The sequence below is a fragment of the Camponotus floridanus genome, unplaced genomic scaffold (assembly GCF_003227725.1).
Source record: "Camponotus floridanus strain SB8 unplaced genomic scaffold, Cflo_v7.5 scaffold365, whole genome shotgun sequence".
NCBI classification, from domain to species: domain Eukaryota; kingdom Metazoa; phylum Arthropoda; class Insecta; order Hymenoptera; family Formicidae; genus Camponotus; species Camponotus floridanus.
Window position 1 is genome coordinate 60,471 of NW_020229509.1, and position 14,349 is coordinate 74,819.

Sequence of the window (14,349 nt, forward strand, 5' to 3'; positions counted from 1 at the left end):
TGGCCGCGCAGGGGGATGCGCGGACCCCCGGCCAATTAGCGGCCGACACGCGCGAGGTCCTGGCGCCTCGCGCGCCACGCGAGGCATTTTCGCGCCCCGCGCGAAATAGCGCCAAACTTGAACGTCGCTGCGGGCCCTTATATGGCCCGGGTGAGGTCCTTCCCGCACGCATCCTCTCCAGGAGGATGGCTGTCGCAGCGGCTGTCGTTCCCGGCTGTCGAGGGGAGGCTATGCGGCTCTCCCCGGTCCGGAACTATGATGCCGGGCTTTCCGGGACAGGATCCTCCGCTCTTATGAGTTTCCCTTGGCTGTCGTTCTTAGCGGTCGCGGGGAGGCGATGATGTTCTCCCCTGTTCTTCGGTGCTCGATGGTGAGGCGCCTCAAGCCGACTCGATACAAAATAAAGGATGGAAGAAAACAAAAAGAATTAATACTACACGCAATTATACTCATTCGCTCGTCTCTCCGGGGAATTCGGTAGCTCTCTCTCTCTCTCTCAACCTTTGGCGCGGCCACTCGGCTCGCGCCCCGTCAAGATTGCCGGGGCGGATAGACGCGACGGGACGGCCACGTCACATCCCCCCATGCCAAGAGAGAGCCCATCGGCTTCGGCTACCCACGGCGGCCGCTAAGGCGGACCGCACCGTCCGCTCGCCTTCGTTCGGGCGGCCGAAGTCCCCGGAGTCGAGGAGGTGCGACAAATAACAAACAAAACAATCAAACAACACGAAAAATTAATGTTAGCTGAGGAATTGGTTCCACTAATAGAGAGCCGTTTAATCCGGCCTCTCTCGAGCTTACGTCGCGATCTTGTCTCTCGGTAGGGTTCTGGGCCCGTTATATCGCGTTTTACGTCGCGCGATGGTTACGGGGCGACTGCCCCGTCGTCTACGCTAACCTACTTAGGGGGAGTTAGGCGAAAAGGAAGAAAGAAGGAAAAAATACGAAGATAACGCCGAATACAAAGTGAGAAAATAAGTTTATTAAGGGCCTACTATTACATACCCCTCGCCTGGTAAACAGGGGGGGGGTCGATAGCCTTCGCAACGCGACGACAGCCTTCAATAGGGTCTTGGGCGGTCCCTTTGCCGGGTCCTTTGACCGCTCGGCGGACGGGGCCTGTCATGGCCCTTTCCCTCTTTATACGGGCCTTGCGCCCGCCATTCCTCGCGACAATTGGGGCACGCTTTTATCGTGACTCCCTGAGTCCCACAGCGGAAGCAGAAAAGTCTCTTCTCTGTCGATGGGCACACACCGGCTACGTGCCTTCTGGAGCCGCAGTTCCAGCAGCCTCGACGCCGCCGCGGAACCGATGAGGAGGAAGAAGAGGGCCCGGCAACCGGACCCACGCACTCCCGGGCGGGGGAAGAAGCCTCCCGCCCATCTGGGGACGTGGAGTCCGGCTCGGGGTGCCTCGGCGATACCTGGATCGCCACCTCACTGCGGCTCCCGATAGCCCCCTGGGAACCAGCGTCCCGGGTGGTTACGACAGCCTGCACTCCAGCCTCCACTTGGGCGGGGAACTCGCGCACTACGGCGCCTCTGGTGGTTGTGCGGCCCTCCATTATTCGTCGGGCCTCCTCGTCCAGCGCCGTCCAGAAACCTGGACGCGCCTCGTCGACAGCCTCGAATACGTCCCTGTATTGCTCCAGGAACCTGCGAGACATCGTCGCTTCTTTCCTTTTTTCTAGTTAATTGCCTACGGGAAGGGTAGGAGGTGGTACATTATACAATTTCAAATCTTTGATATGCACCTTACCTAATGATCTACCCGCGTCATCACGTAACTCATAAACCACGGGCGATAATATTTTCGCGATAGTAAAAGGACCGTGGAATTTGGTCGCTAACTTAGCCGATATGTTCTGAGCGGCCGACGATAAGATATGTTGCCGCTTCAGAACTCGCTCGCCAATCGCAAACCGTTGATCTCTCCTACGCAGATTGTAATATCGCGACTGTTTTTCATGCGCAGCTTCCAAGTTTTCGATTATCCATTCGCGTAACACTTTTATCCTCTCCATGCGTTCTTTCCACCTCGCGGGATTCGTCTCCGCGACCTCGACAGCCGGCTCGTGTCTTCCACGCACGGTATTTATCGGCTGCGGTTCCCTACCAAAATTTAAAAACGCAGGAGTGGCGTGTAGCGAAGTATGGTACGCTGTATTGTACGCGAATCGGAACTCAGCCAAGTGCAGGTCCCACTCGCGGTGATCGCTTTCCAGAAAGGCCGTTATCATGGTCTTAATTACCCTATTCACGCGCTCCACAGGGTTCGCCTGAGGATGGTATGGAGGCACAGTCGTGTGAGTTATGCCGTGCTCCTCCGCAAAAGCCTGCAGTTCGCGGTTAATGAACTCAGTGCCGTTATCCGTCAGAAGCACTCGCGGCGCGCCCCATCGATTTACGATTACTTCTGTCAAAAGCTCGCGGATCTTTTTGCCGGTCGCTTTTCGCAGGGGGCAACATTCAATCCACTTAGTAAACAGGTCTTGCATGACCAAGATGTACGCGTTCCCGTTCTTACTCGGCGGAAACGGCCCCATAATATCCGTGGCGACCACCGTCCACGGAGTCTCGACAGCCCTACGCCCCATCAAACCCATCGGCAAATTCTGTTCCACCTTAGTCCGTTGGCAAACATCGCAATGTCGAACATAACCGGCAACTTCCTTAAACATTCGCGGCCAGAAATAACGCGTCGCTACCCGTTGATAAGTTTTCTCCACTCCGTGATGACCGGCTTGTGGAGTGTCGTGAGCCTCTCTGATAACGTTCGCGCGCGCTTCTCTCGGCAGGACTAATTTCCATTGCTCGAGATCGTCGACAACCTGGGAAACGACGGCGCTCGGTTTTCGGAAATACAGCTGGTCGTTATTAATTTTCCAGCCCTGATTTTTACGCGGCTCGTTTTCCACGTTTCGAACGCGCGCGTCGTACCAAGCGTCTCCGGTAATCGCTACAGCGCATAATTCCGCGGTATCCTCGTACATGCGCGACAACGCGTCGGGAACATGGTGCAACGCTCCCTTCCGGTGTTCGATCTTATAATCGTACTCTAAGAGCTCCAAGGCCCATCGCGCTAAACGGCCAGTCGGATTCTTTAAATTGTGAAGCCATCTCAAGCTACTATGGTCCGTGATAACTTTAAAATTATACCCTTCGAGGTACGGTCTGAACTTTTTGATGGACCAAACGACAGCCAAACACTCCTGTTCTGTCGTGGAGTATCTCTTTTCGGCCTCCGACAGCGCCCTACTCGCGAACGCGATGACATGTTCTACGCCGTCCGATTCCTGCGTTAAGACCGCTCCTAGACCAACCGAGCTCGCATCCGTCTGCAAGGTGAACGGTAGTCCGAAATTCGGACACGACAGCGTAGGCGGTGACGTAATGCGCGATTTAATTGCTTCGAATGCATTTCTTTGTTCATCCCCCCACTCCCAAGAGAAATTCTTTCGGAGGAGACGAGTTAGCGGTTCTAACTGAGTTGCACATTGTGGTATAAACCGACGATACCAAGACGCCATTCCAATAAACCGTCTTAACTGCTTTATATTTTTCGGCGGCGGATACTCGACTATCGGCGCGGTTTTGTCAGGGTCTACCTTAAGCCCTTCCTGTTGAATTAGAAACCCGAGATATTTAACTTGAGATCTACAGAATTTGCTCTTTCTGGGTTTATTGTTAGACCTGCCTCTTTAATCCGATCTAATACACGTTTTAGCCAAATTAAATGTTCGTCAAAAGTACGCGTTACGACCACGATGTCGTCTAAATAAGCGAAAGCGTGAGGTTCCATCTCGGGACCTATGAGTCGATCGAGCAATCGCTGAAACGTCGCGGGGGCACCGGTGAGCCCGTACGGCATGCGGGTGAAATGAAATAATCCTTTCCCCGGTACCGTGAATGCCGTTAACTCGCGACTATCTCTTTCCAGCGGAATCTGGAAATACGCCTGACTTAAGTCGATCGTCGAAATATAACTGGCTGATCGCAATTTATCCAGGATGGCGTTCATGTATGGTAACGGATACGCATCCTTTTTCGAAACGCTATTTAATTTTCGAAAATCCAGACAGAATCTATAGCTACCATTCGGCTTTTTGATCATAACTATCGGACTAGACCATTCGCTCTTCGACGGTTCTATTATTTTTGCCGCTAACATTTTATCTACCTCCGCGTAGATAGCTTCTTGGATTTTCGGCGAAACGGGATAATATCGCTGTTTAATTGGACGATGTCCGGCTACATCGATCCTATGTTCCGTTAAATTCGTCGCTCCCGGTTTATCTGGATCGCCTGTTATATGTTTCTTTAGAAACTTCGCCAATATCTGATCTTCGCGCGACGATAATTCGTTTAAACCACAACAAATAAGCGGATCCGATTTCGACAGCCGAATTTTCTTGGCCTTGCGGTTACGCGTCGCTTTCGCGACAGACAGCCCATTTTCCGGCCTATCATCGTCTAATTTCGTTTCCGCTACGCTCTCACCTATCGACACGAAAGAGCTACTTAAATTACGAGTGGCAGTATTCTCAATAACATTCAAATGAAAAACGGGATCTAACGGCTGATTCTGAAAGCGATACACCTTGGCTGGCTCATTTTCGAAGTACCATTCTTGTCGCGAAAAATTGACCGTCATGCTAAATAAACTTTAAAAATCTAGCCCTACTATACACGGAATAGCTAATGACGGCAACGCATACGCTCTCACATTATGAGTTCTATTATTCAACGAAAAAGGAAGATCCACCTCCCCCCTAACCCGTGTCGTCTGGCCGGTTGCCGTAACGACTCGTCGGCCATCTGACTTTCGAAAATTCACATTCGATTTCTTTACTAATTCGATTACGCTAGAGCCCAAAAACGTACGAGTCGAACCACAATCCACTAAGGCGCCAATTTCTTTACCTAATAAGTTAATTTGAACAAATAACATAGACGGAATGTCACGACAACCAAAAGCACTAAACGAGAATTCCTGACAATTAACGACACGAACAGGGGGTTGGGGTTGTTCAGGAGTCGGGTCCCCCCCATTATTCGACTCCTTTATTCTTTTCCCGAACAGTCCGGACACGTACGTAAAGTTACCTCCGCTCGACCGCAACGATAGCAGTGTTTCCGCGGAGCGGCTTTACAGTTTCGCGAGATGTGTCCGACACCCTCACAATTCCAGCATTTGATCGTGGAATTACGCGTGGCTGTCGACTCTACGGCTGTCGCCCCTGACGACGACGAACTACTCGTCGCGGCCTCCGTCCCGGTCGCGGCTTGAGCTGTACGATTCTTATTCCGTCGTGACCTTGATTTGGCCTCCGTCCCTTCCTCCGAAGTGCTTAACGCGGCCAGGGTCTCGCGGCCTCGGGTCGCCGACTTTGTATTACGCGGCGTGTGATAAGCGAGATCGGGGAACAACGATTTCTCCGGAGTCGGAGGAGCCCGATATCGTTGAGATAGCGAATGACTGGCTTCGACGCGAGTCGCTAAATTTTCCAAGGCATCTAACTCTCGCACCTCATCGCGACGAAGAGATTGTTGGAGTCGCGGTAATAAGTTCCTAAACGCGCAGCTGACTTGCTCCGATTCCGTCCACGGCGGCGATAATCTATCTAGCATGGTTCTCAGACACGTAAAATAATCGGTAACAGGCTCATGTTCACCCTGAGTCCTTCTCATTATTTCTTCGCGCAGAGCGTACTGAAAATCTGGGTCGCCAAAGCGCGTTCTCCACGCGTCTTTAAAGACAGCCCAGTTCGACAGCCTATTACGCCTACTGCGGAACCAATAGAGAGCCATGCCCGTCAGAAAAAAGGGCAAGCAACGCAAAATATCCTCATCCGATACAGGAACTAACTCGCGACCTTCCTCAATGCGCAGCAAAAACGCCTCCGCGTCCTCCCCTTTCGTACCCGAGAACTTCAGGTTCCACTTCCGCATGACGTTATACGCAGTCATTGCGGAATTTCCATAATGGTCGCGCGAAAAATCTCGACCTTCAGAGCGAGGAGTATCGCGAGAGCCTGAGGGTGCGCGAAATCTCGTTTGGTCCATAGGGCTATCCGGTCTAGCCGTCGCGTCTACAGGGACCTCCAAAAGTTCCTCGTCCGACATTTCAATTGTTTCAAATTTTCGCTCTTCACGTACGCGACGCAGCAAACGCGCGGTCTGAATCGAATAACTTCCTTCCGTTGGAAGTTTCCGCTGCTTTAATTCTTTGAATAATTGTTCGCGATTTAATACGAAAATCCAGTCGTCCTCTGGATCGACTTGACTCATACGATCCCGACAGAAAAACTTGAACAAAATAAATATGTTCGAACTCGGCCAGATGTGGCCTCGACAACACTATGATAACCGTCGACAGCTCGAAAACACGAAACAAAGCCGTTATTGTTCGAATATCCCAGAACTGACAACAAATATGCGAAAGTTGGCAAAAGAAATTTCCAACGAAAGTCTAACTCAAACAAGAAACGGATATACGACTAACGAAAATAATAATCACGCACGAAACGAATACACGATCGAAAAGAAAAAATGACTTTGAACGAACTCAATAAATAATTTTAGCTCGCACAAGCTCCCCGAACTTTTTCTTACTTAACGCGAAGTCCTTGTTTTTCTCAAACTTGAAATTTCGCAAAATAATCTCCGTCGTAATATGGGATTTATTTTTGCTATGAAACCTACGCCAAATTTTGCGACGTTGCTCTATGTCGAATTTTGCAACGTGGCTCTACGCCAAACTTTCGCGACCTGACCTATGTTAACAAACAAAATTACGTAGCGTATGCGCGATATTTTCTTTGAAACGTGGCCCCACGTTGGGCGCCAAATTTTTGCGACGCTTTTTCAATTCTAAATTTTGATTCTCGCGGGGGAGCGGAAGCGCCGTCAAAACACAAGGGTTTTATGTACTCGCGATCGGCGGGACAGGGATGGAGGTTGTCCGCGCGCGAGCCGCGGCGGAGCGAAGGCCGTCTCGTTACCTCAGAACTGGGCGCCAGGTACGGTCTCTCACGTACCAGTTTCACGAATTCTTCGAAAAACGCGAAAGAGTACGACAGCCCGCTTCGCCACGGGCTGGCTAGCTCGCCTAACGGTAGAGGGGCGGGGTTTGCAAGAAAAAGTGAATTGATTGAGCGAGCTTACTAAATTAACAGACAAAGACGAACACAGAAATTACGGACGATCGCCAGTCAAATAAAGAACGCGAGATTTAATAAATAAGAAAATAACAGGTTTATTAAGAACGTAGATAATCAGAAAAGTGATTAACAAAAAGAAGTAAAAATCGCTACAGAATGAAAACAGAAATAACGTACTAGACATGAACGGACAATGATTCTCGAAACGCTCGAAAATCGCGCGATATTCTCGGTCTAACAAAGAACGTCTGTTACGGCGGCTTCCTAAAATCGAAGCTCCTGAGAACAATACTTGATATAACTGAATTTGGTAATTCGAATTCTCAATAACTGGCTTACCATACGAGAGAGAGAGATAATACCAGCCTATAATTCGCAGCTTCGACAGCCTCGCGGAGATCCTACTAATTAGCTGCGTATTTCGCAATTTCCTCCGAGCGTGCTCGGAGTCGACAACCCAGAAATAAGGTAGCCGGTCAGCTACGCAATAAGCGACAAGATATGAATTCCGCGAGGAGAGATCCCGCATACGATGGGCGGACGATACCGGCGAAGTTCGATAGCCGGCGGCGGTCGGAGATTTTTCCGCCTTTTTCGGCGACGCTCGCAACTCAAATATTTCTGGCAATCGGGGCGATGCGGCAATGTCGTGTCACACCCCCGATACCTTCGACAGCGTGAGAATTAATTGTTTTCTCTTATCAAGGAAATAAGGAAGGCCGGGCGACAGTCCCGCACCGCGCCTCCTTCGATAGCCGTGCTATTCGCCAGGAATTTCCTGACCTCCGGCCTCAATACTTAGAATCGGGCGATACCCGCACACCGCGACAATTTCGAGGAATTACGTTCCTTCTTGCGAGACGAATAACTCACACGCACACAATAGACGCGACAATAATACTCAGGTTCGCGCCAGATTCACGAACGATTAAAATACACGAAGACTCATTAATCACGAATAATTACTTCCACAGACTCGCTCTGAGACATATTTCAGAGGTGCGAGACGCGGCTTCGACAACCAGACGACAGCCCGTACGAACTACGCATTTCTCGCGATTTACGACGCACGCGGTCGATACCCGCTGGTCGGATGCTACGCGTATTACGCACTCTGATACCCGGAGAGAGACGAGAATTACCCTACGATACGCACTTCCGTCGCCAGTGTCCGCGCTTCCTCGGTCGCTTGTCTCCAGTCGCCCGAAATACACAAAATCGACCGACTCGGCAGAAGGCTTCGAGCGGTCGCGATAAGCCGTAATGGCGACGGCGACAGAACGGCCGGCGAGCGGACACGATCACGCTCGCGGAGTACCAAAATTACGTGGGCAACCTCACCGACGGAGCTCCTCCTGCTGTGGGGATGATCCTCGGCCTCGTCCTCCAAGTTTCGTCTCGTTCTCGAGCTCACACGACAATACAATACACAATATGCGTCTTCGCCTATACGAGTCGAGCGGCTGCGACCAAGTGAGCCCTGGATCTCGCGATCCAGGGTCGATAGCGGGTCGTTGGCCGCGCAGGGGGATGCGCGGACCCCCGGCCAATTAGCGGCCGACACGCGCGAGGTCCTGGCGCCTCGCGCGCCACGCGAGGCATTTTTTCGCGCCCCGCGCGAAATAGCGCCAAACTTGAACGTCGCTGCGGGCCCTTATATGGCCCGGGTGAGGTCCTTCCCGCACGCATCCTCTCCAGGAGGATGGCTGGTCGCAGCGGCTGTCGTTCCCGGCTGTCGAGGGAGGCTATGCTGCTCTCCCCTGTCCGGACATGATGCCGGGCTTTCCGGGACAGGATCCTCCGCTCTTATGATTCCCTTGGCTGTCGTTCTTCTGTCGCGGGGAGGCGATGATGTTCTCCCCTGTTCTTCGGTGCTCGATGGTGAGGCGCCTCAAGCCGACTCGATACAAAATAAAATAAAAAAAAAAAAAAGAATTAAACTACACGCAATATACTCATTCGCTCGTCTCTCCGGGGATCGGTAGCTCTCTCTCTCTCGACCTTTGGCGCGGCCACTCGGCTCGCGCCCCGTCAAGATTGCCGGGGCGGATAGACGCGACGGGACGGCCACGTCACATATATATATATAATATATATATATATTAATATATATATTAATACTTTAAAATAAATAATGTTATCCTACAAAGATTACGAGATTTATAGTTATTACCATATAAAAGTGTTGTAAGGATTAAAATAATGTGATAACGTACTTTTTTCCGTAAATCCCTGCGAATTTTTCAAGACTTTCTTTTTGCCTTTCTTCCTTTGGATGACAATGAGAATAATAAATCATTATACAACCAAGGCCTTAATATCTAAACCGAAAATGTCAATAAAACTACATAATTTTCAAATGAGAATAATTCCATAATGTTATTTTGTAAAAGCCTTAATTAAAACCATCATGAAATTAGTTTAATGTTTAAATAACCATTAGATTGTAAAAGAATATATAAAAAATTTAAATCTATTATGTTTACAAAAAAAGCTAGAATTTGTACTAAAAACTTTTTATTTTATCAAGGCTATAAAAATTTGATCAAAAATAATTACTTTACACATTTTGAATACAATTTATTTATTTTTTATTGTTCTGATATTTTCAACATTTTAAAAAATACAAATAATTATGTTAATAAAATATTTAGTGATACATATACAATAAGATCTTGATTAATAATTTTGTCGACTTGTGTAAACAAGTGCCGTTTTTCGACTAAGTTCACCTTACGTAATTATTCATAATTAATTTATTTTTCAAAATGTATAATTTAAGTATTCACAGTTAATAGATCATAGAAAAAGTTAGAAAATGAGAATTATAATTAAAAGATGTTGAATTATAAGTTAAAATATCATACAAATTATATACCATATCTTATGAATTACCGTAAAGTATTAATCGGTATATCGTGAATCGCATTTCGATACGTTCATTGCAACCCTCGCCAAATTTTTGCAAAGAAACGCCATGCTAGTTTCTACAAATACATTTTAATTAAAACAGTCGAAGATTATACAGATGAATTTTGTAGATTGCTTTTTTTCAAAAATACTTGCGAATGATTATCTAGTTTTCCTGTTGATACTTTGTATTGTAGAAACATATTCTATTATTTATTTGAAGCTATAATCACTTAGAATTAAAAATTCCTGTATACATAATGCAAAATTAAGAACCACTTACCGGCAATATCGCACTTAGGCGTATGTTCACTAATAAATGGTAATAAAATCTTTTACCAAACTGTCCTTCCGACATCTTTCAAATTTTTGTCATGTAATCGCCCTCTTGATTAAGGGTATCAACAAACTTATTTAATATATTTAAAATGGATTGCAGGTGTTAACATCTTTCGCCCGCGCCCGCCACTTAATCGCTAAAACAAAACAAGTACACAAAATTGTGCTATAAAAGAGAAATTGCAAATATCAACGTAAATAATTATGTTATGTATGTTATGTTATATATATTAAAATGTTATTATTTTGTAATTAAATCTTATGGGAATTGCAGATAGAAATAAATTATAATTTATTTTCTATCTGCCAATTCATAAGATTTAATTACAAAATAATAACATTAATATAATACCATAACATACATAACATAATACATTTACGTTGATATTTGCAAATTCTCTTTTATAGCACAATTTTGTGTTATCTTGTTTTCTGTTTTAGCGATTAAGTTGTGCGGGCGCGGCGAAAGATGTTAACACCTGCATTCCATTTTAATATATTAAATAGCTTTGTTGTACCTAAATCAAGGAGGGCGATTACATTACAAAATGCTTTTAAATCAAACACCATCACTAATAGATTGTAATATCAGTAATAGATTTAATTAATNGAATGTAATTTTGAACTGTTTCAATCAGTAATGATTTTTCAATATCAGTAATATTTCTTTTGTTATTGTCAGTAATATTTATTAGAATTCATCTCTCTATCTATTTCATATAAAATTAAAATTTATTTACATTACTAAATATTTATTTATATTAAAAATTTATTTATTTTATTCTATATTACATGCATATTGAATTGTTATTTTAAATAGAGTAACGAAAAAATTAATTTCATTAGTCGCCAGGGCATTTATTGTGTCCGACTTATAAAGATCGATTTAATATCTGAGCCTCTCTATTGAGCTTGGTATCAGTAAATTAAATATTAAAATTAGAAGTTATACTTCTAATTTTAAATGTTGCTTTGTTGCAAATTTTATATAATTCTATATAACTAAACATTAAATCACAGAGAGAATAGCGATTGTGTAGCGGTTAAATGAACGGAACTGATGCGGATTATGGTTTACAGTTAAAATTTACTGGAATGTTACATGAATTGTTTTGTAACTGACCTAATCAGTGGAGATATAAGATAAATCTTTATTTACTGTTTTAAATTAGTTTGATATATTTTCACTATTTCACTTTTAGAGCGTAGAGTTAGGTTCATTGTATCATAGCCATTTCTTCAGACAGCGGTCCGCGATTGATAGCGTGATTGTCTTAGTCCCTGGAAGGAAAGATTTGAGAAACAATATCACCATCTGCCGGACGCAAAAATTCCTCGAGACAGAAGCGAAAAACGACGGAGTAGATGACTCCGCGAGGTCGCTTTATTACGACTTGGGCGTGCGGTGGCACCACCACGTTTGGTCGCAAGTATGTTAAATCTGTCTGTCGTAATGCGAAATATCCTGAAGCATGCGATGTGAAGCAGTATTATGGAGCAACGATTTTGGCAAACGAGTTGCATAAAAGAAAAGAAACAAGAAGAGAGGGGGGTGACAAGACTGGAATGATGAAGAGAATGGAGAAAAGAGGTGGGGTATGAAAAGGGCAATAAATGGATGAAATGCGTGGTGGGAGGGGAATGCTGGTGGCAAAAAACAGGTGCGCGGTGATGTGTGCGGGGCACCGACGGGGTAGGAACAAGGGGAGGGAATGACGGAACCAAGTGAAAGGAAGAGGGAAGAGTGAATCGGGAGAATGAGAGAAGTATGGTGCAGAGGAAGGAGTAGGGAGGGGGGCAGTGCGGGTGACCGCGAAAAAAACGAGTGAGAGAGGAGTGCAAAACGGCGTGGAGGGGAGGAGAACAGCGAATGGACAGAGAGAAGAAAGCAGATGGGGCTGAAAGGCAGCGCAGCGCACCCAAAACTGGGACATAGGCGAGAGGGGAAAATGCTCGTGGAGGAGCGTGGGAGGGGAGGGAATGGGGGCGAAAAGGGGGAACGATGAGTGAAACAGGGATGGATGGGGGAAATAAAATGGGGTCGGAGTGGAGGAGAATGAAGGGCATGGGGCGAGTCAGTGGAAGGACCAAAGAGGAAGCACGGAGAAAAAAGTGGAGGGGCAGGAAGTGAGAAGGCTGGAGAGAGGGCAACGAGGGATGTGGCTGGTGGGGAAAAGGGACCGAACCAGATAAGGCGTTGGGATGAATGAGCAGAGGGAAGCGGAGGAAGTGCGGCCGGTGTAAAGGATGCAAATGGTGCGGGGGAAGAAGATGTGAAACGGCACCAGACCAAAGGCGTGCGAACAGGTGGCCAGCGAAGCGCAAAAATGCGATGGGAAAGATGGGGAAGCCAAACACTAGGTAGTGGGAGAAAAGGCAATGCCAGGAGGAGGGAATGAAATGTAGTGGAAAGGCAGTGGGGGAAAAGGAGGAGAAACAAAGTGGATGGCAAGAAAGGAAAAGAGGAGTGGAAGAGGCGCACGGAGAAAAAAATGCGGGTGGGCAGGAGCAAGGACTGAAAGCCGGGACAGATCAATGGGAGTGAAAGCCCGGCGGGAGGAAAAGTGGAGTGCAGCCTGGCGCAGAGAGAGGTGATGAAGGGACAAGGGCAAACGAGTGTGACAGTGCAGCGGCGCGCACGGGCCGGGGAGATGCGCGCGAGTGCGGTGCCCAAAGCAGGAAGGCAGGCAAAGGAAGAAGGGCGCACGGGGGTGGCGGAGAGAGCGGGGAACACACCAGGACAGGCCCGCAGGGCGGAGTGAGGCGAACGTGCCGGCCGGGACATAGAAGAACACGAGGGGAAAGAAGCTGTGCGTGAGGAACGAAAGGGGATGGGCAAGAGAATGGGGGGCCGCAGGGTAGTAATGAGAGGCAGCGCGCGAAGCAAAGGGAAAAGGAATGTACAAGGGCGGATGACAAAAAGGATGGCGGGGAACAAAAGAAGGGTGAGCGGCGGGCCCGCGCGTGCACATGAAGATGGGCCAAAGAGGGCGAAAGGAAAGAGACAGAAGGAGGGAAGAATAGGGGGAAGAGGCGATGGGAGAAGGCAACGAGGAAAGATGGATGGGGCGGGAAAATGGGAACTAGACCGGCGAGAGATGGGACAGCGCGAAGGGAAGGAGGAGAAGGAAGAATGGGGGCAATAGAAGGGAAACGACGAAGGGCGGAGCGGAAACATGAGGCAGAATGAAATGAAGAAAAGTGTACCGATGGTGCGAAAGGCATCCATGGGGCGGCCCGCGGGGCGGGGCAGGCACGGGCTGGAGACGAAAAGGGGCTAACTGATTCTTTCAATAAAATATCACTGATTTGCAGTGCTGTACTTATAACTGCTGTAATCAGTGACTATTTACTGTTTTGAGTGATAATACACTGATTACTTTTAGAGAGTAGGCGCTTCTATCTTCGAAGCGGTGCGCATCATCGTGAATCGAGGATTTATCAACGTCGACAAGTAATCGTTCACGCAATTACAAAAGATAAAGTGGGCCTTTCAACATAGATTTCCGCGCTACGGTTCATATTATAGCGATAACCAACGACATCGGTATTGCTTCTGTTTTTGCTTTTAAGAAAATGTCTTATTTATGTAATCGCAGATAATTATCATTATAGATAATTATAATTACATCATCGTAGTAAAAAAGAGCGAGCAATATCTCATGGATTAGATATGCAGACGATTACATCTAAAGCTTGTGATAAAGATGGACTGTTAAAGATGGACTTGCACTTTCATTTTGTGCTTAAATATTCTGCTCGAATTGAAAACTAATGATTCACTTCCAAGACACTTGCATAATGTTTCAGTGATTTGTAGTCTTGCAAATTTTTGATTTTGGAAAGGTTAAAAAATCTGATTGATAATGGAAAGGTTAAAAAATCTGATTGATAATGTAAACTAGTTGATTAACTTTTTTATTTAGGATAATTAATG